The sequence below is a fragment of the Schistocerca gregaria genome, chromosome 2 (genome assembly GCF_023897955.1).
Source record: "Schistocerca gregaria isolate iqSchGreg1 chromosome 2, iqSchGreg1.2, whole genome shotgun sequence".
NCBI classification, from domain to species: domain Eukaryota; kingdom Metazoa; phylum Arthropoda; class Insecta; order Orthoptera; family Acrididae; genus Schistocerca; species Schistocerca gregaria.
The window spans coordinates 929,247,836-929,275,377 of record NC_064921.1 but is presented as its reverse complement, the minus strand read 5'-3'; positions in this window follow the sequence as shown (position 1 = coordinate 929,275,377).

Sequence of the window (27,542 nt, the reverse complement as noted above, 5' to 3'; positions counted from 1 at the left end):
TCGGTTACTATTGGAATAAGTACAGAGGACTACATTCTCACTAGCAATGAATTTATTAATCACGTAGCCAGATTTAACATAGCCTTTTGCTATTGTCCAATTATGTGCTTGCTGTTCATAGTCTGATTAACAACTCCTACTTCTTCTGTCTCTCACATCACCTCAGAGAAGCATCTCATTCTTGGGAATCCCAATACCACGGAATCCTTACAGAAGGAACTGCATGGCACAGCATATGGCACTGAAGACGCCGAGACATTTACTTATGACGACCCAAGCACATTGGATGGCAGTCTCGCGTCACCACACGATGTCTCTGGAGCACCTCAAACATAAAAGAAAGCACAAACCAAACATGGAATACATAACTAATTCATTGTAACAAATCCTACATGTTAATGAGTATGATTACTCTGTTATGTAAAACAAGCAGTCTACCCATCGATTCCAAAATATTAAAATAATTCTGCACCCTTAACAATATGTTCTACTAAATGCACATTGTTTTGCATTCTTGTGTTTGGATATGGATGCATTTCAAAAAATCTAAATAATTATCTTGTGGTTGAACTTGTTCTCTTATCCACATTTCCTTTCTAATATACAGCATGTTTCACAGTTCATGTTACACACTTCTACAGGTTGAAGAGGGGACTTAGTAGATCAAGTTTTGAATGGGAACCCATGTCCAGAAATCGTTATTTCTATGTTGCAAGGAAAAAAAGAGCTACTCAGTTGCGCACTAGATGCTTCTTCTGCAGTTTGCCTGTTATGGTAGGCTACCCATGTTCATGAATGATGTAATTTCCCTGTTTTCATGTGTCCTGGTGATGTGTCAGTTGACATTATGGAGACAAGTGTTGCAGTAAAAGGATGCCTGAGTACATGCACAAAGAGTACTCTGATATGTTGTTAATTTACAGTGAAGCTCACTGAAATTGAAGAGAAGCTCAACATCAATACCATGAATATTTTCCAAATTGTGGTGCTCCTTCTCATCCCATTTTTGCCAGAGTAGAACAATGGCTGTGAGAAAGTAGGAAATTTGCAAATGATAGAGCAAACTGTGGTGCTCCAAGAAGGTGGTGCACTGTTGCATTGGAAAAGGAAATGATTCATCAGGCTGAAGAGAACCCATTGACGAGTACTCAACCAATTGCCTGTGACTTGCATGTGTCTCACTCATCTGTCTGGCATGTTCTGCATGAACAGCCACAACACCCGAATCACCCTCAGGGGGTACACACCATGCTCCCAGTCGATTTTCTGCCATGTGTCAATTTTGTACCTCTTTTTTACATTGTTGTGTTGATTTTCCTCAATTTCCATGACGAATGTTGTTCACCAATGAAGTGTATTTCAACTGTAAGGTGTTTTGAACGATCAGAATAGCCACATTTGGGATCCAGAAACCCCAAAGCCATTTGTACATGAAGATTTCAGCATGCTTTGAGGACCAGTCTCTGGGCAGGTATCTGAAATGGTCGTGTGATTGGGCCACACATCCTTCCTTGCCACCTGAAGGGTGCCAGGTACTTGATATTCCTGCAACACCTGATGGTGGAGTTTTTGGAAGACAGCCTTTCAACATTCAGGATGAATTGTGGTTCCAGCATTATGGCACAACACTACATTTTGCGGTTAGCATCCGAAACTGTCTGAACATAGTCTATGGATAGAGGTGACTAGGTCAAGGTGGACCACATGTTTGGCCACCAAGGTCCCCAGTTTAACTCCTTTTGACTTTTTCCTGAGGAGCCATATAAAGAGTCCTGTTTGCAAGACCCCTATTTAGTTGTGGGAAGATGTTATTCGACAGATCATGGCTGCGGCAGAAGTTATTAATCACACACCACGTATGTTGGATAGAGTTTATGCAAACTTACTTTGCAGATACAATGTGTGCACCAAATTTGATGGTTGTCATAACACACAACCATTCTAATACCACCATAAATAGGACTGAAATCTATACATCTTGTTTCCCTTGTAATATGAAAACGAATCATTTCCAAATGTGAGTCCCTATGCAAAACTTTATTATTAAGTCCACTCAGTGACCTCTAGAAGTGTGTAACATGAATTATGAAACACTCTGTATAATATTGAAATGTGGTTATGCTATGACCAAACACAATTCTTCTTGCTTTGGTACCAAAACATGTTTCAGAGAACCTTTTACATCTTCAATAGGTCCACTTATTCATTACATATTGGTGTTCCTGTGACTGTCTGACATTTGCAGTACAGCTATAATTATTGCCCTTCAGTATATCATCTTTTGTAGGTTTTGCATTTTCATGCTTCTACATGGTAGTTGAACTGTGCCTCCTAACACACACCTTTTCACTTCTATGTGATGTTTTTTGGATGGTATGTTGCAAAGTTGTTTTGACTTTGCCACGTACAGTCCAAATGTCTCACCATGTGATTTTCTTATTTTTGGAGTCCAGAAGAAAGACCTTAATTGATTTGCTTTGGATGAAGAGGTGCATGCCTGGATACAGTTATGGTTCCATCGGCAACTGCAAATGTTTTTCCTTGAAGGCATTGACCATCTTCTCTCACAGTACGATAAACATATTAATAGCTGTGGCAATTACTTTTGAAGTAATAAACAGTTTACTTACTACTACAGAAGAGTAACTATCTAAAAGCCACACATAATTCAACTGATTATCAGTTGAAATCAATCAAACTGTTACTATTTCAAACTGTTACTATTTCAAACTGTTACAATTTCAATAAAACCATTTGTGAACATTAGTTCATATACTGTGTAGAGAGGTTCAGCTCAAACAAGATGAGAATGTTGTTGTGGTCTTCAGTCCAGAGACTGGTTTGATGCAGCTCTCCATGCTACTCTATCCTGTGCAAGCTTCTTCATCTACTAATAACTATTGCAACCTACATCTTTCTGAATTTGCTTAGTGTATTCATCTCTTGGTCTCCCTCTACGATTTTTACCCTCCAATACTAAATTGGTGATCCCTTGATGCCACAGAACATGTCCTACCAACCGATCCCTTCTTCTAGTCAAGTTTTGACACAAATTCCTCTTCTCCCCAATTCTATTCAGTACCTCCTCATTAATTACATGATCTACCCATCTAATCTTCAGCATTCTTCTGTAGCACCACATTTTAAAAGCTTCAATTCTTTTCTTGTCTACACTGTTTATCGTCCATGTTTCACATCCACACATGACTACACTCCATACAAATACTTTCAGAAAAGACTTCCTAAAATTTAAATCTATAATCAATGTTAACAAACTTCTCTTCTTCAGAAACACTTTGCTTGCCATTGCCAGTCTACATTTTACATCATCTCTACTTCGACCATCAACAGTTATTTTGCTCCCCATATAGCAAAACTCATCTACTACTGTAAGTGTCTCATTTCCTAATCTAAGACCCTCAGCGTCACCTGATTTCATTCAACTACATTGCATCATCCTAGTTTTGCTTTTGTTGATGTTCATTTTATATTCTCCTTTCAAGACACTGTCCACTTCATTCAGCTGCTCTTCCAGATCATTTGCTGTCTCTGACAGAATTACAATGTTGTCAGCAAAACTCCAAGTTTTTTATTGCTTCTCCATGGATTTTAATTCCTGCTCCAAATTTTTCTTCTATTTCCTTTATTGCTTCCTCAATATACAGATTGAATAACACAGCAGATAGGCTACAACCCTGTCTCACTTCCTTCCCAACCACTGCTTCCCTTTCCATATGCCTCGACTCTTATAACTGACATCTGGTTTCTGTGGAAATTGTAAATAGCCTTTCGCTCCCTGTATTTTACCCCTGCAACCTTCAGAATTTGAAGCAGAGTATTCCACTCAACATTGCCAAAAGCTTTCTCTAAGTCTACAAATGCTAGAAACGTAGGTTGGCCTTTCCTTGATGTATCTTCTAAGATAAGTCGTAGAGTCAGTATTGCCTCATGTGTTCCAACATTTCTAAGGAATCCAAACTGATCTTTCCTGAGGACGGTTTCTACAAGTTTTTCCATTTGTCTGTAAAGAATTAGTGCTACTATTTTGCAGCCATGACTTATTAAACTTACAGTTTGGTAATTTTCACATCTGTCAACACCCGCTTTCTTTGGGATTGGAATTATTATATTCTTCTTGAAGTCTAAGGGAATTTCACCTGTCTCATACATCTTGCTCACCAGATGGTGGAGTTTTTCAGGGTGGCTCTCCCAAAGCTATCAGTAGCTCTAATGGAATCTTTTCTACTCCTGGGGTCTTGTTTCAACTTAGGTCTTTCAGTGCTCCATCAAATTCTTCGCACAGTATCATATCTCCCATTTCATCTTCATCTATGTCCTCTTCCATTTCCATAATATCGCTCTCAAGTACATTGCCCATGTATAGACCCTCTATATACTCTTTCATCCGCAGCTCTCGGTCTCGCGGTCGCATTCTCACTTCCCGAGCACGGGGTCCTGAGTTCAATTCCCGTTGGGGTCAGGATTTTCACCTGCCTCGAGATGACTGGGAGCTTGTGTTGTCCTCATCATTTCATTATCATTCATGCAAGTGGTGAGATTGGACTGAGCAAAGGTTGGGGATTCGTACAGGCGCTGATAACCGCGCATTGAGTGCCCTATAATCCAAACATCATCATCTATATACTCTTCCCATCTTTCTGCTTTCCCTTCTTTGCTTAGAACTGGTTCTTCATCTGAGGTCTTGATATTCGTACAGGTGGTTCTCTTTTCTCCAAAGGTCTCTTTAATTTTCCTGTAGGTAGTATCTATGGCAGGTGATACAGGGAGGCCAAAGTTCTTCAAGGACTGTAGAGCCAACCAAGACGAAGAAGTATCTATCTTACCCAATGTGATATATGCGTCTACATCCTTACATTTGTCCTCTAGCCATCTCTGCTTAGCCCCTTTGCACTTCCTTCCGATCTCACTTTTGAGACGTTTGTATTCCTTTTTGCCTCCTTCCTTTACTGCATTTTTATATTTTCTCCTTTCATCAATTAAATTCAATATCTCTTCTGTTACCCAAGGATTTCTACTAGCTCTCATCTTTTTACCTACTTGATCATCTGATCATCTGCTGCCATCAATGTTTCATCTCCCAAAGCTACCAATTCTTCTTCTAACTATTTTTTCCCCCTGTTCCTGTCAATCGTTCTCTAATACTCTCTCTGAAACTCTGTACAACCTCTGGTTCTTTCAGCTTATCCAGATCCCATGTCCTTAAATTCCCACCTTTTTGCAGTTTCTTCAGTTTTAATCTACAGGTCATAACCAATAGATTGTAGTCAGAGTCCACATCTGCCCCTGGATAGTCTTACAATTTAAAACCTGGTTCTTTAATCTCTGTCTTACCATTATATAATCTGTCTGAAACCTTCCACTGTCTCCAGGCCTCTTCCACATATACAACCTTCTTTCATGATTTTTATACCAAGTGTTAGTAGGATTAAATTATGCTCTGTGCAAAATTCTACCAGGCTGCTTCCTCCTTCATTCCTTATCCTCATTCCATATTCGCCTACACCTTTTCCTTCTCTTTCTTTTCCTACTACTCAATTCCAGTCCCCCATGACTATTAAATTTTCGTCTCCCTTCACTATCTGAATAATTTCTTTTATCTCTTCATACATTTCTTCAATCTGTTCTCCGTCCGTGAGCTAGTTGGCATATAAACTTGTACTACTGTGATAGGCATGGGCTTTGTGTCTATCTTGGTTACAATAATGTGTTCACTATGCTGTTCATAGTAGCTGACCCATGCTCCTATTTTTTTTATTCATTATTAAACCCACTCCTGCATTACCCCTGTTTTATTTTGTATTTAGAAACCTGTATTCACCTGACCAGAAGTCTTGTTCTTCCTGCCAGCGCACTTCACTAATTCCCACTATATCTAACTTTATCCTATCCATTTACCTTTAATTTTCTAACCTACCTGTCTGATTAAGTGATCTGACATGCCATGCCCTGACCCGTAGAACGTCAGTTTTCTTTCTCCTGATAACAACATCCTCCTGAGTAGTCCCTGCCTGGAGATCTGAATGGGGGACTATTTTACCTTCAGAATATTTTACCCAAGAGGACGCCATCATCATTTAACCATACAGTAAAGCTGCATGCCCTTGGGAAAAATTACAGCTGTAGTTTTTCCTTGCTTTCAGCCGTTTGTAGTACCAGTACAGCAAGGCTGTTTTGATTAGTGTTACAAGGCCAGATCAGTCAATCATCCAGACTGTTGCCCCTGCAACTACTGAAAAGGATGGTGCCCCTCTTCAGGAACCACACATTTATCTGGCCTCCCAACAGATACCCCTCCGTTGTGGTTGCACCTGCAGTACGGCTTTCTGTATCATTGAGGCACGCAAGCCTCCCAACCAATGGCAAGGTCCGTGGTTCATTGGGGGTGGGAACACCAGAGTATATGTGGTTAAAACTTTATAATAAAAAACATCATGGTATATGGAGTTAAAACATTATAATAAAATAAAAGAGGATAATATATTATAGATGGAGTCTGATTCACTTAAAAAATAGCTCTTGACTCTCCTGGCAGGAAAATGTTATTCTATTGCAGAATTCTTTGAGAACAATTTCATTGTTAGTCCAAGGGAGTTATATATTTTATTTCTGTGTATTGAAAACTATAGTACCAGCATTATCTCAAAAAGAAATAAAAATAATGTGAGCTTTTGTATTTCTCTTATTAAAATCTTCTAACCATAAATCTTGACATGTCTCCTGTGTTCCAATCAAATGATTTAAAACTGGTATGTAATGAAATGAATAAATCACATTTCACTTATGCACACAGTAAGTGAGTTTTGCTAACTTGGACTGTCAGATTATGTAGCAGATAAATCACATGAGAGAATCTGGTGTGTAATTTGGGTGAGTGTATATTTCAGCTAAGACTTTGGTGAATATGGAAGCCAAGAAGTTTCATTGGTTTAATTTCCTTTTTGGGAGCATTTAAATGAAACACAATATTATTTATTATTAATGCATTAGCCTGAAACCAGGAGGTATCCCTACCTATTGCTATTGCTACTGCTACATTCTGTTATAACCCATCCAGGTTTGTGTGCTGAGCAATTAGTATGGTGTTCTCTACAATTAATACAGCAATGTAGTTGAAATGTCAGAAAAATATTGCCAAAGTTCATGTGAATAAGTTTCAAGACTTCAAACTGATGCAGTGACTGATAATTGAGACTAATTATGGAGACACATAATATTACTATTACCATTTATTACTAGGTCTGCCTCATTCACCAATGATTTCTGAGCAAACCACATCAAATAACAGTGCAGATAATTAATGCAAAAGTACAACACATTTGAACAAGTATATTAATGTAACATAGTTTTTAAACTAAAAGTTTGAAGGAAGTGCAATACACCCATTCACTGTCATTAGAGTCAAAAAATTCCTGAATTGAGTATACTGAGTGTAGTTTTAGGCCTCCTGTAATTTTTTTCTTGAGTGGAAGGTACACTTGCTGTTTTGTTAAACTTGTTCAGTGTTAACATATTCACTTCCAAGAGTAATGAATTGAACATTATTAGGGCAATCATCAGAAAGCCATCTCTTGTTTACTGTGGTTGACAGCTTGGTAAGTTTATGACTCTTCATTCTGTGTGTTGTGGATGTGTATCCCATACCACTTCCTGAACATACTTAGGTGTTCCTTGACGTGAATGAGGCACAATATGATAAAATGACAGTAAACAATCATTATTCTCAGCTCCAGAAATAATGGCCTGCAGTGCTGCAGCTTACTACTTGATGTGATAATTTCTACTGCCTTTTCTTGCAGTAACAGCCTGACAAATAATGTCACAGTTGTAGTCCATATAAAACATGACTATGTTGCCACTATACATGACAGTTTCTTGCACACATACTCCCTGTGGTAATTCCATGGAGGTTTGTGATCCATAACAAAATCCAGCAATCTCACAGTTTTTGCATGATCAAGGCATGAATTTTGGTTGAGGCTGGATACCATATACAGAATTTCTTCTTCTATTATTCTGATCTCCCCTCCTTCCATGAACCATGGACCTTGCCATTGGTGGAAATGCTTGGATGCCTCATCGATACAGATAGCCGTAGTGTAGGTGCAACCACAATGGTGTAGTATCTGGTGATTGGCCTGACAAATGTGTTGTTCCTGAAGAGGGGCAGCAGCCTTTTCAGTAGCTGTAGGGACAACATTCTGGACGGTTGACTGATCTTGCCTTGTAACATTAATCAAAATGGCCTTGCTGTGCTGGTACAGTGAATGGCTGAAATCAAGGGGAAACTACAGCTGTAATTTTTCCCGAGGGCATGAAACTTTACTGCATGGTAAACGATGATGGCGTCCTCCTGGGTAAAATATTCCAGAGGTAAAATAGTTCCCCATTTGGATCTCCATGTGGGGACTACTCAAGAGGACATCGTTATATGGATAGTTAAGCAAGACAAATATATAGTCATCATGAGGACTGGAATGCATTGGTAGGAAAAGGAAGAAAGGGTAAAGTAGTAGGTGAATATGGACTGGAGGTAAGGAATGAAAGAGGAAACAACCTGGTAGAATTTTGCACAGAGCATAATTTACTCATGGCTAACACTTGGTTTAAGAATCATGGAAGAAGGTTGTATACATGGAAGAGGCCTGGAGACAGTGGAAGGTTTTAGACAGATTATATAATGGTAAGACAGAGATTAAGGAACCAGGCTTTAAATTGTAAGACATTTCCATTGGCAGATGTGGACTTTGACTACAATCTATTGGTTATGAACTGTAGAATAAAACTGAAGAAACTGTGAAAAGTTGGGAATTTAAGGAGATGGGATCTGGATAACTGGAAGAACCAGAGGTTGTAGAGATTTTCAGAGAGAGTATTAGGGAACAATTGACAGGAACAGGGGAAAGAAATACAGTAGAAGAAGAATGGGTAGCTTTGAGAGATGGAATAGTGAAAGCAGCAGAGGATCAAGTAGGTAAAAAGACGAAAGCTCATATAAATCCTTGGGTAGCAGAAGAAATATTGAATTTAATTGATGAAACTAGAAAATACATAAATGCAGTACACGAAGCAGGCGAAAAGGAATGCAAACATCTCAAAAATGAGATCGACAGAAAGTGTAAAATGAGTAACCAGAGATGGCTAGAGCACAAATGTAAGGATGTAGAAGCATATATCACTAGGGGTAAGATAGATACTGTCTACAGGAAAATTAAAGAGACCTTTGGAGGAAAGAGTACCACCTGTATGAATAACAAGAGCTCAGATGGAAAACCCGTCCTAAGCAAAGAAAGAAAAGCATAAAGATGGAAGGAGTATATCGCAGTCTATACAAGGGTGATGCTCTTGAGGGCAGTATTATGGACATAGATTAAGATGAAATGGGAGATATGATACTGCGTGAAGAATTTGACAGAACACTGAAAGACCTAAGTCAAAACATGGCCCCGGGAGTAGACCATACTCCTTAGAACTACTGATAGCCTTGGGGGGAGCCAGCCATGACAGCTCTCTTCCATCTGGTGAGCAAGATATAAGAGACAGGTGAAATAGCCTCAGACATCAAGAAGAATATAATAAATAATTCTAACCCCAAAGAATGCAGGTGTTGACAGGTGTGAAAATTACCAAACTATCAGTTTAATAAGTCACGGTTGCAAAATACTTACACGAATTCTTTACAGATGAATGTAAAAACTTGTAGAAGCCAACCTCAAGGTAGATCAGTTTCGATTCTGTAGAAATGTTGGAACATGCAAGGCAATACTGACCCTACTGCTTATCTTAGAAGATAGGTTAAGGGAAGGCAAACCTACATATCTAGCATTTGTAGACTTAGAGAAAGCTTTTGACAGTGTTGACCGGAATACTCTGTTTGAAATTCTGAATTTAGCAGGGGTAAGTTACAGGGACCAAAGGCTATTTACAATTTGTACAGAAACCAGATGGCAGTTATAAGAGTCAAGGGGCATGAAAGGGAAGCAGTGGTTGAGAAGGGAGAGAGGCCAGGTTGTAGCCTATCTGCTATGTTATTCAATCTGTATATTGAGGAAACAATAAAGGAAAAAGAAGAAAAATTTGGAGTAGGAATTAAAAGCCATGGAGAAGCAATAAAAACTTGGATTTTTGCTGATGACATTGTAATTCTGTCAGAGACAGCAAAGGACCTGGAAGAGCAGCTGAACAGAATGGACAGTGCCTTGAAAGGAGGATATAAAATGAACATCAACAAAAGCAAAATGAGGATAATGTAATGTAGTCAAATGAAATCAGGTGACACTGAGGGTATTTGATTAGGAAATGAGACACTTTAAGTAGTAGATGTGTTTTGCTATTTGGACAGCAACATAACTGATGATGGTTGAAGTAGAGAGGATGTAAAATGTAGACTGGCAATGGCAAGGAAAGCATTTCTGAAGAAGAGAAATTTGTTAACATTGAGAATAGATTTAAGTGTGAGGAAGTCTTCTCTGAAAGTATTTGTACGGAGTGTAGTCATGTATGGAAGTGAAACATGGATGATTAATAGTTTGGACAAGAAGAGAATAGAAGCTTTTGTAATGTGGCGATTCAGAAGAATGCTGAATATTAGATGGGTAGATCATGAAACTAATGAGGAGATACTGATTAGAATTGGGGAGAAGAGGAATTTGTAGCAGAACTTGACTAGAAAAAAGGATCGGTTGCTAGGACACTTTCTGAGGCATCAAGCGATCACCACTTTAATACTGGAGGGAAGTGTGGAGGGGGAAAATTGGAGAGGGAGACCAAGAGATGAACACACTAAGCAGATTCAGAAGGATGTAGGTTGCAGTAGGTATTTGGAGATGAAGAGGGTTGCACAGGATAGAGTAGCATGGAGAGCTGCATCAAACCAGTCTCTGGACTGAAGACCATAACAACAGTAACATTGTCAGGCAGGAAGGTTTGAGCATTGAGGCATACCTTGAAATCAATGGGAGGATCAGTGTGTGCTGGCAGATTACCCAGCTGCATGACAAGGGGACAAGGGGTAGAGCTGTGTGGCATGAAGGAAGTGGTGCATTGTTAGTAGGCGAGCCATCATTCAGGGTCCATACAGTCTTGAGGCGGTTTATCATCACTATCTTTGGCTTGCCATTCAGTAATACCTTGAATGTATGTAACTGTTGTTAAGTACTTTGTGCAGCCAGTAAACAGCAGCTGCAAAGCCAACTGGATTCTGTTGCTACAGAGCATAACGAAATCACAACTGGCCAGAGGCTTGTGTACAAAGATTTGTGTCATGCTTTGTAGATGTGGAAGAGGGTCACAGAGGCCCACTATATGATGTACGATGCTTGCAACACGGATGGGTAGGTCCATGGCTGTGACCAGTGGTTGTTGTAGTGCAAAATCAGCAGATAAGGAGAATGTTTTGCCATACAGGATCTCTGCCAGAGGAGCTCCTAAATCATATTTTTGTGCTGAGCAAACGCCCAACAGCAACCAAGGCAGGGCCTCAGTCCATTGGCCTTTATGACACATAGGTGTTATTTTCAAGGAATGGCACCACTGTTCAACATGTTTATAGACACAGAGTAGCCAAACTCCAAAATACACTCCTGGAAATGGAAAAAAGAACACATTGACACCGGTGTGTCAGACCCACCATATCTGCTCCGGACACTGCGAGAGGGCTGTACAAGCAATGATCACACGCACGGCACAGCGGACACACCAGGAACTGCGGTGTTGGCCGTCGAATGGCGCTAGCTGTGCAGCATTTGTGCACCGCCGCCGTCAGTGTCAGTCAGTTTGCCGTGGCATACGGAGCTCCATCGCAGTCTTTAACACTGGTAGCATGCCGCGACAGCGTGTACGTGAACCTTATGTGCAGTTGACGGACTTTGAGCGAGGGCGTATAGTGGGCATGCGGGAGGCCGGGTGGACGTACCGCCGAATTGCTCAACATGGGGGGCGTGAGGTCTCCACAGTACATCCATGTTGTCGCCAGTGGTCGGCGGAGGGTGCACGTGCCCGTCCACCTGGTACCGGACCGTAGCGATGCACAGATGCACGCCAAGACCGTAGGATCCTACGCAGTGCTGTAGGGGACCGCACCGCCACTTCCCAGCAAATTAGGGACACTGTTGTTCCTGGAGTATCGGCGAGGACCATTCGCAACCGTCTCCATGAAGCTGGGCTACGGTCCCGCACACCGTTAGGCCGTCTTCCGCTCACGCCCCAACATCGTGCAGCCCGCCTCCAGTGGTGTCATGACAGGCGTGAATGGAGGGACGAATGGAGACGTGTCGTCTTCAGCGATGAGAGTCGCTTCTGCCTTGGTGCCAATGGTGGTCCTATGCGTGTTTGGCGCCGTTCAGGTGAGCGCCACAATCAGGACTGCATACGACCGAGGCACACAGGGCCAACACCCGGCATCGTGGTGTGGGGAGTGATCTCCTACACTGGCCGTACACCTCTGGTGATCATCGAGGGGACACTGAATAGTGCACGGTACATCCAAACCGTCATCGAACCCATCGTTCTACCATTCCTAGACCGGCAAGGGAACTTGCTGTTCCAACAGGACAATGCACGTCTGCATGTATCCCGTGCCACCCAACATGCTCTAGAAGGTGTAAGTCAACTACCCTGGCCAGCAAGATCTCCGGATCTGTCCCCCATTGAGCATGTTTGGGACTGGATGAAGCGTCGTCTCACGCGGTCTGCACGTCCAGCACGAACGCTGGTCCAACTGAGGCGCCAGGTGGAAATGGCATGGCAAGCCGTTCCACAGGACTACATCCAGCATCTCTATGATCGTCTCCAAGGGAGAATAGCAGCCTGCATTGCTGCGAAAGGTGGATATACACTGTACTAGTGCCGACATTGTGCATGCTCTGTTGCCTGTGTCTATGTGCCTGTGGTTCTGTCAGTGTGATCATGTGATGTATCTGACCCCAGGAATGTGTCAATAAAGTTTCCCCTTCCTGGGACAATGAATTCACGGTGTTCTTATTTCAATTTCCAGGAGTGTACATGTGTTAATGAAAGCCCTGGCTGTTGAATCTGCCATAATATCCCAGAGAGGTACGGCCTCTACCCATCGGGTTATGCAGTTGAAATCTCAGACTGTTATAGGGATGGTTGTGTGTGAGTCCCCACTTTACTCCATTGACATGGCATGCATGCACTTGTTCACTCTTTGCAATCTTTCATAATGTTCTGCTGCATGAAGTGAAGCATGTTGTCGAGTAGATGCTAGGTGTGACATGTTGTGCAACTGGTTGAAAATGATCTTCCAAATTTGCTGAGAGATGAGGGTGAGTTTGGTTTTCTGACGCATTGCACAAGATCTGTCTAGTTGTGATTGGTATTGGGCAGTGTTCAAGTTGGAGATTAGTTGTAGGATCATGCAGAAGGTCCTTTAGTTGATGGCCGTGCAGCTTTGCTTCTGTAAATGTATCATACTCAGTTTGTGTGGAAATGACATTGATCCATGAGAGACAGTCCACAACGATGTTTTCTTCACCCTTCAGATGCAGATGTCAGTTGTAAACTGTACAATATAGTCCATGTGGCAAAATTGCCTGAGACATGTCTTTTGATGGATTTTGGACTTAGTCCACTACCTGTCAGTGGTCTGTGTAAATGACTAGTGGTTTGCCTTCTACATCGTTTTTGAACTGGCAGACTGCTTCATAAACCACTAGAAGTTCACAGTCATGTGTGGACCACAGTTTATGTGAGAAAAATCAAAGTGGTTGCTGCACACCTGTCACTTCCTGCTGGAGAAGCACCACAATAATGAACTCACTCATGTCAGACATAATAGTGAGTTGAGCATGAGGAAGAGTTTGTTCAAAAGTTGTGGCATGTGCAAGGCTGTCTTTAAGTGTGGGTCAGAAGCATTCTGCACATGGGGGGCCCATGATAGCTTACATTTACTGGTGGTATTCTTGTGTTGATGAGATGTCTGAGAAAGGTGGCTTGTTTAAGTTGGAATTTTTCTTTGATAATCATGACACTGTTATCAGCAAATGTAATGAAAACTTGTTTGAGATACTATTCATGTATACCCTTGTCTGGGGGAAAATGAGGGTGTCATCTAGGTAGGAATAGCATAAAGAGAGATTGAACAAACTACCATCAATAAACTGCTGCCAGGTTTGAGCCATGCTCTTGAGTTGGTGTGGCATAAACAAGAAAACAAGAACTCAAATGAGCCAAAAGGTGTTATAATCATTGTCTTGTCAATGTCGTCTGCACTCATCAGTATCTAGGATATTTTTGCCTGTAGTCAAGGACACTGAAAACTCTAGCACACACAAGGATACAGATTAGCTGTCTGTTTTTCAAAGAGTTCTTTGCTGAGTGGGAGAGTGACCATGTACGTAAAAAACAGTATTCCACTTGATCCACAGTCATATCAAAGCACTGCACTGTACAGGTATTTGAATGTTATGCTGAGACAGTTGAATTTAGTGAAACTATACTTCTAATTGTTTTTATAGTTACCCTAACTCTGATTTCAGAGCATTTCTGCTCTATCTAGAGATGGTTCTTTGCTCACTTTATAGGAAGTATAAAAAGTTAGTTGTCTATGGTGACTTCAATATTAATTTTGTATGTGATCATGCAAGAAAAAGGATGATGGAAGATCTCCTAAATCCATATGATTTGATGCAGACTGTATTTTTTCCAGCCAGGGCACAGGGAACAGTAACACAGCCGTAGACAAGATGTTTATTCATTCTTCATTACTAGATGGTGATTCTGTTAGTAAAAGGGTGAATTACATTTCACACCATGAAGCACAAATTTTAACACTGAAAGGTTTTTGTACTCAAACAAATGTTGTATGCAGAAAAGCTAATCCAGTGGCAATAGAGAGTTTCTTAAACCTCATTAAGGATCAGGAGTGGCAGGATGTTTATAGTTCTGTAACATAGGTGACAGATATAATGCTCTCCTTAACGCATTTCTCATGTCCTTTGAAAGTTGATTTCCCTTAGAATGTTCTAAACAGGATACTAGCAGTAAAATGCAGCCTGGGTGGCTGACTAGTGGGATAAGGATATCATATAGAGCAGAGTGGGAATTACATCAAAATGTTAGAAGTAGTCACAATCAAGCTACAGTAGCCCAGGAGAAACAGTACTGTAAAGTGTTTAAAAATGTTATTAGGAAGTCAAAGAGTATGTGATACACGAATAGAATAGCTAATCCACAAGGCACGAGGTGGAATCCAACATTTTCGGGACTGTTGGTGTCATCTGGAGAGTGGGAGTAGTAGATCTTTGCACTAGGTGGCAAGAGCTGCATATCTGATGAGTCAGTTTGCAGAGTGGCATTCAGCTGGGAGGACATGTTTTGTGTCCACAGTGATTTCCATAATACTCTGTCTTTGATGGTTGACAATTTTATGATGGATCTGTGAACAGAACAGTGCATGTGTATCAAATTCTGTGCGAATCTCGGGAAAAGTGCTATGGATACCCTTGCAATGATTGCTTGGGGGACAGAGCATGATCCGTATGCATGTGTTTGAGTGGCAAGCTCGGTTTGGGGCCAGCTGTACAGATGTTGAAGATGATCCTCACATTGGAGGGCTCGTTAGCCGCATAACACCAGACATTGTTGCCAAACTTCAACAACTGGTTTGTGCAGATTTATGTCGAAACATTCAAGACCTTGTGGATGAGGTGGATATTGATTACGGGACATGTCAACAAATGTTGACTGATGAATTGGGCATGCATTGTGCCACTGCAAAATTTGTGCCAAGGAGAAGGCACAGCATGTTGAAGAGTGCATGGGCCTTCATCAGAGCGCATCTGATGATCCAAACTTCTTGTCATGGGTTATCCCCAGTGACAAGACATTGATTTACAGTTATGACCCAGAGACAAAGCAACACTCATCCCAATGGAAGAGCCCGGGCTCTCCAAGACCCAAAAAAGCAAGATAGGTGAAAAGCAAAGTGAAGAGCATGATCATTGTTTTCTTTGATACCAAGGGAATTGTGCTCAAAGAATTCATCCCACCCAAACAAACACTGAATTCCGTGTACTACTGTGACGTTTTGCAACGGCTCCATGAAGATGTGTGGTGACGACTGCCCAAACTTTGGTGTCATGGGAACTGGCTGCTGCATCACAACAGTGCTCCCTGTCACACATCCTTGCTCACCAAGACCTTTGTGGCAAAAAACAACATGGCAATTGTACCCCACCCTCCATACTCACCAGATTTGGTGCTTTGCGACATCACAGTATTCCCAAAACTGAAACTCAGGTTGAAAGGCCATCAGTTTGACATTCTAGAGAGGATTCAAGAAACATTGGTGGCAGTAATAAACACCCTCAAAGAACAGGACTTCCAGAAAACATTTGACCAGTGGCAGAAGTGCTGGGACCGGTGTAAAGGTGTGGATGGGAACTACTGCAAGGGTGATAGTGAGCAATAGTCGAAAGGTAAGGTTTTCAACAGATGGCAGCACCAGTCCTGAAAATTTTGGATAGCACGTAGTAAAATTAAAACCATATGGTCAGTCATGAAGGAAGTGTCTGGTCAGCAGCAGAAGATTGACAATTTATTCAGTAGGTAGTAAAAATGTTGCCGTTACTGAGATGTCAGATGTATGTACAGTATTTAAGAATCACTTTCAGAGCATTGCTGGTGAATTAAATAAAAATTTAGTTTCTGCAGGGAATCATATAAGTCTCTGGGAAAATGCCTTTCCAAGACTGATATCTGAAATACTCCTCTGTGATACTGACAAGGAGGAAATTGAGTCGCTAATCAAATCACCGAAGACTAAATATTCTCATTGATATGATGGGGTACCTAGCAAAATATTATAATACTGTGCTGCACATTTTAGCCCTGAATTTAGCAATATTTGTAATTTTTCCTTTGGGAATGGTCAATTTCCTGAACAATTAAAGTACTCAGTAGTAAAGCTGCTTTATAAAAAGGGAGAAAGGGATAATGTAGACAATTTTAGACCTATTTCTATGTCATTTTGCTAAAGTTATTGAAAAGGCTGTGTATGTAAGGATAATTGATCATTTTATGTCACATAATTTGCTATCAAGTGTACAGTTTGGTTTTAGAAGTAGTTTTAACAACTGAAAATGATATATACTCTTTTCTCTGTGAGTCATTTTATTGTGTTGATCACAGAATATTGCTCCAGAAGTTGAACTGTTATGGAACATGGGGAGTCGCTCACAACTGGCCTAACTTTAATAACAAACAACAAAAGCTCATTCTCCACAGTACTGAGAATGGCTATAATATGGGGTCCAATGGGGCACAGTTAAATGAGGGGTGCCCCTGGGATCAGTGCTGGGGCCATTCCAGTTCCTTGGTTATATAAATGATATGCCCTCTAGTATTACAGGTGTTTCTAAAATACTTCTGTTTGCTGATAACATTTGCTTGGTAGTATAGGATGTTGTGTGCAACATTGGCACTGTTTCAAATAGCGCAGTTCAAGACATAAATTGATGGCTTGTAGAAAACAAACTAATTCTAAATCACAGTAAGATTCAGTTCTTACAGTTTCCAAATCAACAAAACCTGACATTGCAATTTCACAGAATAGGCGTATGATTAGTGAAACTGAACAGTTCAGTTTTCTAGGTGTTCAGAAAGATAGTAAACTGTCGTGGAAAGCCCATGTTCAGAATCTTATTCAAAGACTTAATGGTACCATTTTTACTGCTAGAATGGTATCTGTAAGTGATAGTTCTACACAAAACGTAGTCTACATTGCTTATTTTCATTTGCTTATGATGTATGGTATTATATTTTGGGGTAACTCTTCCCATTCTCAATGGGTATTTTTGGCTCAGAAATGGGCGGTTTGGACAACAACTGGTGTAAGTTTCTTGAACCTCTTGTCGATCGCTGTTTGTTAGTCTAGGTATTCTGACTTTGGCCTCTCAATACATACATATTTTTTTACTGACATTTCTTGTTAACAATATCAGCCTATTCCCAAGAGTAAGCAGTTTTAACTCAGCTAATACAAGGGAGAAATCCAATTTGCATTTGGATCACATGTCCTTGACTCTTGTGCAGAAAGGCACACAGTGTATTGCTGCATCCATTTTCAGTAAGCTATCACAGGAATTCAAAAATCTTAGTAGTAATCCACCTGCTTTCAAATCTAAACTGAAAAGTTTCCTCATGGGCCACTCCTTCTATTCTGTTGAGAGTTCCTTGAAAAATTAAGCTGATTCCTGTGTTATATTGTTGATTGTGTTTACATATACTTGGGCTTGTGATTTTTTTTTGGATTTGTTAACATTTTATTTTATCTGTTATTACTTTTCTGATGTAATTTCATATACTGACATGGTTCGTGCCCTTGGAGATTTGTTCCTCAATTTGGTCCTATGGAACTACATGTATAAAATAAAAATAAATAAATAAGTAAAAGGAATGTCTGGTATTAGGTAACTGTCAATTATCATATGAGCCTTATGAGCCCTGTATTCTCCACAATAAACAAACAGCCCCACCTTTCTTGGGCACTGACTTAAAGGGGGAAGCCCATGAACTGTCCCAAGATCTCACAATTCTGCTTTTTGAAATTCATTGTCCACTGTCTTAGCAGCACAGGGCATTCTGTGTAAATGACACTCACAGTGAGACTGGGGATGCAGTAACACATGGGGTTTCAGGGGGGAAGCACATGAGCAGAAGATGGAATACTGACCTTGTCAATGACAGAGGCCAGAGGCGCTTCTTTGGAGATCGCCGTTGCTCTCTTGAAACCGGGTTGAGAGGGTGCAACAAAGGGATCACAGGCAAGTGAAGGTAACTATTGTGTCTGATAAAATGTCTAGATGGCGCCATGCTGCAGTGAGTTCTTCCAACATCTTGTGGTGTCATTTGCCTGCTGTAGGTGTAGAGGATCCAGCTGTGTTTCAAAGTCGAGTTGTTGAACTTGTAGCATGTAATGCAGTCTTGTAGCTAACAACGACAATGATAAGTTGAAGTGCAATTCTGTGTGTCATCCGAAAGAGATGTGGCAATGGGATGCTGTGTTGCCAGAAGGATGTGGTCAGTGACTCTGGAAATGGGGCAGGTTTTTCTTGGTAAATCACTGTACCAATAACCAAATCCAGCAGTAATCAGAAATGGGGAAGGAAATTAGCACAGAGTACAAGTTCACTCATGTACACAATGAGGAAGTTCCTTGTGATCACACCTTTGAGGTCCAGATCCAGTGTATGAGGCTTGGAGCTATATAGCAAAACTGCCGCATGATGTAAGACAAAGGGCTGAAGGTGCAGTTCTTGTGTTGGAGTCCAAATCAGTGAGATAATATTGTTGGCATAATGCGTTGAGGATGTAAAGTGTGGTGCCCTTCTGTGTTTGTGGCATAAGAGACAATTCATTGCTGGAGTGTGAGATGATGCAACTTCAGTAGTATCCACAGTCTGGTGCACCCATCATGGACTGTGTTACTCTATTGGGTAGTCAGAAGGTGGGCAGTAGATTCACGGAGCATTGCCAAACTGCAAGCGAAATCAGCAAAGTTGGGCCCACGCATGTGTGGTGCCATGAGGGATATGGTTGCCAGGTGCAAAGGATATTGTTGTGTTTGTGTAAAGAACACTTTCCTGGACTGAGACCATGATGTATTGTCAGTGTGTGAATGTGGCAAAGATTCTGTCTGCCAATTTGAGCCTGTTGTCCAGCGATTCATGTACACGGGTGTCGTGGCAAGTTGCACTTGCAACAGACGTTTGATGACTCATAGGGTCCAAAACATGTGATCTAACATTAATTAATAATCAACTAGAGTATCTAACCTAGGCCAGAACTGTAACACAGTCCTGTTCTCCAGTTTTTTGTCATAAATCACTTGCTGTAGCTGTTCTTCTGGCATCTGTGAGAGGAAGATCTGATTTTGCTGTAGTGTGCTTGTTATCTGTGGGGGCTGATTAGCACATCAGTATGCTCTTCTAAATGACTGAGCAGCATAAGAAATTTAGTGCTGTCACTTGTGATGTCATATGTGGTGAGAATACTTTCACCTATTGTGAATCAGATAATGAGTTGGTCTGTGTGAAATGGTGGTAGAGTATGATGTGCACTAAAGCAGGTGGGTATGATGTCAGGGGTAGTTGCGTCAATTGCCAAGGTGACATGCATAGAGGTAAAAGAGACAAATGTTCCATATCTGTTCAAAGCACGGCTGGAAGTGTGGTAAAAAAAAAACTTCCCAAGACTGTGTAGCTGGGTGCTCCACTACCAGGTCAAATGATTTTGCTTGTGGCCTGGAAGACATGTCAGCCAGAGCGAATGATCATGAATCTGACCTCTTGGATTGTGTGGCTCAGTATGTGTCAGATTCTCATACAAAGCAGGAGAGGCAACAAAGTAACAGTAAATCATTTGTAGTACATCATTTTCAGCTTTATTGTCTGCTGTTGGAGCACAGTACTGGTGAGTGTCGCTTTCACGTTTGATGAATTTGGGTTACTGGAGAGACAGTTGCAAATTGTGAATTTCAGTACACAATAGTTGCACAATGGCTACATTGTTGATGTTTAGTATCCAAACCAGCATGAAAATACGTCAGTATGTGGTCATCATGGGTTACTGACGTAGTGTGACAGACAACAGGTCCCGATGTGAGATACCACACTCTTTATTACACAAAATACCATGTCCAAGACAACATCCATACGAGAGACAGCTAGAGAAACAACTAAACTTTCAAAGAATATTTTATAAACTCTGCCAGACCTCTTTTAACATAAATTAATGATACATCTGAAGCTCAGGCTTTCTTTCCCAATATCAGAGTACACCAAATGAAAGATTCGTTGGGAGAAGAATTGAATTACTGCTACAGATGTTACTAACTTGGTGAACAAGCAGAACAGGGAACTACTATGGTTTCAGTTACTGTGTTCTAAAGTGTATATTTAAGGGAATCAAAATACCCCTGCTCTATCTTGTAAACAAAATTCTTGAGCATGGTACTGTGGGAAATGGGGTAGCAGCAGTGTGATAGAATAGTGGCACAGCATAGAGATATGATTTCCGCACTATTTATTGGTAAACACAATATTCGTAACTTGTGAAATTATTACAAGCGTACTGAGCAAACTCACTCTCACTGCATCATGGGGCAACAATCTTGCTTTTACTGAGTCAGACATGTGACCACCACAGTAATTTCTTTAAATGCCTTAAAATTATAAATAACTTGCAACACACAAAAGTGACAGAGACATACTAGATAACTCTAGACCAACATTAATTGTTCCAGTCATTCCTCACCAGCTGATGCTACTATCATCAGGATGGGTGTACTTGCCAGTGGTCATAATGTTCTGGCTGATCAGTGTCTGTGCTTATATTTTGAAGAATGTGATGACTTGGAATTCTGTCCTCCCCAATAGCTGAGTGGTTAGCTTGATGGATTGCCGTCCTACAGGCCCAGGTTCAATCCCCGGTTAGGTCAGGGATTTTCTCTGCTCACGGACTGGGTGTTGTGTTGCCTTCATTATCATTTCATCCCCATGCAGCATGCAGGTTGCCCAATGTGGCATCAAATGTAATAAGACCTGCACCAAGGCAGCCGGACCTGCCCCGTAAGGGGCCACCCGGTCAATACAGCCAAAGGCTCATTTCCATTTTCCTGCAATTCTGACCTATAAAAAACTATAAATTGTAGCATCCTGTAGTGTTATTAATGTGATGTGTTAAACTCTGCTTAGTTCAGGAGAACTGAGTGACTACTTTGTCACACGAATCAGAAAACTTGGAGACAAAATTAAGGCTTGCAAGGGCTCTTCTCAGTCCCCAGCTGTTTAAAGGGCCTTTGATTCATTGGGATAAAATCATGTCTGATGAGGTGTGTAAACCTGTTTCTAAATTATCTAATTCAAAAGTATGGACTGCTACTGGTTGTCTGATTATGTTGTTAAAAGAACAGTTCACTTATTTTTAATCAATTTTTAGAGTAAGGAGTGTTCCCTGGTTCACTCAAAATCTCAAAATTTATCCCCTATTCAAAAAGAATGATAGCCAACTGCCTTAGAACTACTGACCAGTTTCTGTTGTGTCAATACTCTCAAATATATTTGAAACACTGATGTACATTCAGTTAAGCAATTATGTTAAAAAGCATGAACGCCTTTGCAACAGTCAGTATGAACTTTGGCCCTGTATAAATACCATCTGCAGATACTGTGTAAATTGTTGATTAGACTTTAACAGCTTTATGTAACAAGAATCTGGTGTCTCTTGTATTATGTGGTCTAAGTATAGCATCTGATTTCATTCCTTTCAACATATTACTAACAAAATTTGCATATTATAATTTACACCAATCTACATTAGCAGTAAATTATGAAAAGGATAGATTGCTTCTCACTGTAAAGATGACAATTTAAGTTAGAGACAAGCACTATGAAACAACAATTACACATTGAGCTTTCAGCTAAAGCCTTCAACAGGAAGAATAACACACACAGATTCACGCAACCAAGCACATCTCACACACACCACACATGATTACTATCTCCGGCTTCTCTGGCCAGAATGCAGCTGTATCACGTTGAATGGTAGCAGAAATCCAGAATGGGGTGGAGAAGGTGGTTGCAGAGGCTAGACAGTGGCAAGACAGAGCTACCAGGCACAGCTTCAGGAGGCTGTGGGGAAGAAGGGGGTAACATGGAGTGGAAGAGGTGAGGAGAGGAGAAGGGGAAAAGACTGATGGTTGCATTGGCAGAAATCCCTGCATAATGACATTGAAGTGATGTGAATTGGAAGGAGGTGGTATGACAGAGGGGACAGAAACTGTTGGGTGGGGGGGGGGGGGGGTGAGGGGGGGAGAGGGGGGGGGGGGGTTATGAGGATGGTAGGTTACCATAGCATAAATCCTTATGATACATTCTCTGCTCTTGAAATCATATTGGCCTCGCATTCTCCATTCATGAAATCATCCTGGCTTCAATCTGTGGTAAACTACTGTCACCCACAACGTCCAACCAACAGTTTCTATCCCCTCCGTCCTATCACCATCTCCCAGTTTATGCCCCTCCAATCTCATTGTGCATCACTCTCTGCCAATGTGTACACCAATCTTTTCCCCTTTTATGTCCCTCTCCTTTTCCATATCCCATTCCTATCCTCCCCATAACATTCTGAGGCTGTGCCTGGAAGCCTTGTCCAGCCACCATCTAGTCCGTGCAGGCTCTGCCAGGCAACACTGACTTCTTCCGTCCTCTCACTCATGTCCTACCATCCCTCCTCCTTGCACACTCCAAACTGCTGCTTCCATTCAATGTAACACAGTTGTGTTCTGGCCAGAAAGGGCAGAGACAGCAGTCACGTGTGTGAGAGGTTTGCTTGCTTTTGCATATATGTGTGTTTTTTCTCCCTTTTTGAAGAAGGCTTTGGTTGAAAGATTGTACAGTGATCTGCAATGCTGATATTCCAGCATGGATTTCCTATTGCTTGATTTTACATTAGCAGTCATTTCTTCCTGCGTGAATGATAGAGAACAGCTTGTCTCGGTTAGAAATACAAGGGTTGTCCACAAAGTAAGTTCCGTCTCTATTTCAATCCGCAGCAGCACTATGATCGCTGTTCTGGGCATGCGTGGCAGTTACTCTCACTCAAGGAGAAGACATTTACACCATTTTTAGATCACTGCTGCCAATGTGTGCTTTGTAGCACTTCTCTATAATGTCAGACGCAATTGAAAATGCTGCCACATGTGAAATCAGATCTTCTTTTTATAAATGCAAAGAAAGTTAAACAAAAGGAAATTCATGAGCAAATCTGTGAGGTTTATGGACCAAATTCTATGAGTGATTCAATGGTTAGAAGATGGGTTACACTGTTCAATGAAGTACGTGATTAAGTGCACGATGAAGAACGAAGTGGAGTCCCATCTGTGGTTACTGATGAACGGGTTCAGATAATTGAAGAGAAGATTAAGCACAACCATAAGTTTACACTTAGTGCCCTTGCTGTGGAAGTTCTGCAAATCTCATGATCATTTATTCATGAAATTGTTGCTTAAAAACTGAAATGCGGAAAACTTTGCTCATGTTGGGTACCCAAAATTCTTACTGATCAACATAAAAAACAACGGATGGTTAGTGCACTTCAGTTTTTGACACACTTCAATGAAGAAGGCGATAGTTTTCTTTCTCAGATAATCACAGGGATGAAACTTGGGTATTGTACAAAACCCCCAAAACAAAACAGCAATCAATGGAATGGAGGCACACTTCATCCCCAATAAAGGTTAAACCTAAGCAAAACTTGACACCTCAAAAAGTCATGTGCGCCATTTTTTAGGACAGAAAAGGCATTTTGCTGATTTATTTCTTACCACGAGGGCCATCTCTTCTTACACTTAAAATCTGTTATTGGTGGTCAATAGTTCAATGATGATGACGAGCTGAAAGAACATGTTACCACATGATTGAATACACAGGTGACAACCTTCTATGAAGGAGGCATACAAAAACTTGTGCCACGCTATGACAAATGTGCACAAAATTTCAGAAGCTATGTAGAAAATTAGTTTAACAGTTGTAGATTTTTGTACAATAAATATTTTTTTCTGTATCTATACACGTTTGTTTTATATAACCAAACAGAACTTACTTTGTGGACATATCTTGCAGATATACCCCATTGGTAAAACACAGTATGAGTGTTCCACAGGTGTCAATCCTTGGCCCCTTCTTTTTCATTATGGCTGTCAATGATCTGTTCCATTGTGTATCATAATCTGTAGTGTAAATAAAATAGAAAGAAACTTCCACATGGGAAAAATATATTAAAAACAAAGATTCCAAGACTTACCAAGCGGGAAAGCGCCGGCAGACAGGCACATGAACAAAACACACAAACACACACACAGAATTACGAGCTTTCGCAACTGGCAGTTGCTTCGTCAGGAAAGAGGGAAGGAGAGGGGAAAAATGAAAGGATGTGGGTTTTAAGGGAGAGGGTAAGGAGTCATTCCAATCCCGGGAGCGGAAAGACTTCCCTTAGGGGAAAAAAAGGACAGGTGTACACTCGCACACACACACACACACATATCCATCCGCACATACACAGACACAAGCAGACATATTTAAAGGCAAAGAGTAAGGGCAGAGATGTCAGTCGAGGTGGAAGTACAGAGGCAAAGAAGTTGTTGAAAGACAGGTGAGGTATGAGTGGCGGCAACTTGAAATTAGCGGAGGTTGAGGCCTGGCGGATTTCGAGAAGAGAGGATATACTGAAGGGCGAGTTCCCATCTCCGGAGTTCGGATAGGTTGGTGTTGGTGGGAAGTGGATACTTCTGAAGTGGATACTTCCCACCAACACCAACCTATCCGAACTCCGGAGATGGGAACTCGCCCTTCAGTATATCCTCTCTTCTCGATATCCGCCAGGCCTCAACCTCCGCTAATTTCAAGTTGCCGCCACTCATACCTCACCTGTCTTTCAACAACTACTTTGCCTCTGTACTTCCGCCTCGACTGACATCTCTGCCCTTACTCTTTGCCTTTAAATATGTCTGCTTGTGTCTGTGTATGTGCGGATGGATATGTGTGTGTGTGTGTGTGCGAGTGTACACCTGTCCTTTTTTTCCCCTAAGGGAAGTCTTTCCGCTCCCGGGATTGGAATGACTCCTTACCCTCTCCCTTAAAACCCACATCCTTTCATTTTTCCCCTCTCCTTCCCTCTTTCCTGACGAAGCAACTGCCAGTTGCGAAAGCTCGTAATTCTGTGTGTGTGTTTGTGTGTTTTGTTCATGTGCCTGTCTGCCGGCGCTTTCCCGCTTGGTAAGTCTTGGAATCTTTGTTTTTAATATAATCTGTAGTGTGCTATACTAATATAAAACCTTGTCACTTCACATCACAACTTCCCAGCTCTCAATGAGTTTATGCAAGAAACAGTTGATTCTGCATCAAATTGATTTGCAGCCAATAAACTTATTTTTAATCCAGACAAAACCTAAAAACTTGTTTCAGGATTGGCTAGTAATATAGAAAATAAATGTGTCAAACTCTTGGCAATACATATTGAGAAGAGCATATCAACCAAGTTTATAGAACTCAGGAGTGTCCTATCTCATGTGGAAACTGAGAGATATAATAAGTAATAATTATTTGCATATAGCATAGTTTGGATCTTTCAGTCATATATCCCATATAGCCTACTCATATCAGTAACATTTTAAAATAAAAAACAACTGTCCATGTAAAGTCATGCCCACACAGGGGGAAAAAAATAGAAAATGAGATACGCTGTCCAAACAGAATGATGCACATAATGAACCATTTCCTTTAATGTACTGACACTGTGTAACTTGTTCATTGTGGTGCAGAGTGGTGCAGTTCAATGTCCACACCATACTGCATCAAACTTTTTTTTTTCCCCACCACAGTGTGGCGCAGCCAGTGTAGACACAGCTTAATATGCAAGGCTGGTCCTATGGAGCACTGTCACCATCTTTTATCCAGGCTTAGGGTACTAACTATTATGAGTCTGAATGTCTATGTGTATGCAGTCTTTGTCAGGAATAACAATAAAGAAAGTGTTATTAGGGAAACAATTCGTGAGCACAGTACTAGAAATAATGCAAACATTGACATTCCAAGGCAAAAGCTAGCAAGAGCAGGAAACTCCCATAAAGTGGATGCCCTCAAAATTTTAAGCAATTTTCATCTTGTTGCATGATTCTTGCCATTTAAAAAATTTAAAAAAATTATGACAGGCTAACAAATAACCTGTGTTACAATATAAAAAAGTACCATGATGTGGACAATGTTAATTTTAATATTTAAGATTAGTGCTGTATTCTTTCACTTGATATCTGTAGTGTTGACTTTAGTTTTAAGACTGCAGCTGTACTGTGTAATTTGACTACACTATTGTTAGCTTCAAGTTAATGGTATACTATGAATAATGTGTAAGGTTCTCCCCAAGGAACACTGTAGTGCTCCATTCACTAAGGTGAAAATATTGATAGTTGTATATATTTATATCTTTGTCTCATTGATCAATGTTAAGAATAATGTAATATACAATATTTTGACACCAGAAGGAGTGTACAAGGTCTTGCCGAAAAGTAATGTCTTCAAATTTTTTATTGGAAAACTCTTTTAAAATAAAGCAAACATTGTTAACATTCTATATCTTTATTCTTTATTTATTTTTATTTTGTGTATTTAATCTGATCTTATGTCAGATCAGGATTTCAGACATACAGTACCATTTTTAACATAATGGTTTCTGAAGAAATAACAGTTTTAGTATGACAAATAGTATTAAAATGATTTGAGTGTCTGAAGTGGCAATGTCACTAAATAATACTGACTATGAGTTAATAAGGTTAATGCTGGCGGTACTTGTATTAGTGCAGGACCTGCCACTAATAACAATAGTGGCAGATATTAAAAAGAATTTAAAGGTTTACAAGATAGATGTTTTCTGATGTAGCAAGTTCTGGGAAAAGGAAATTTAAGGACACTGCTCCAGTTAAATATACTGGGAAAAGAGGACGGTCT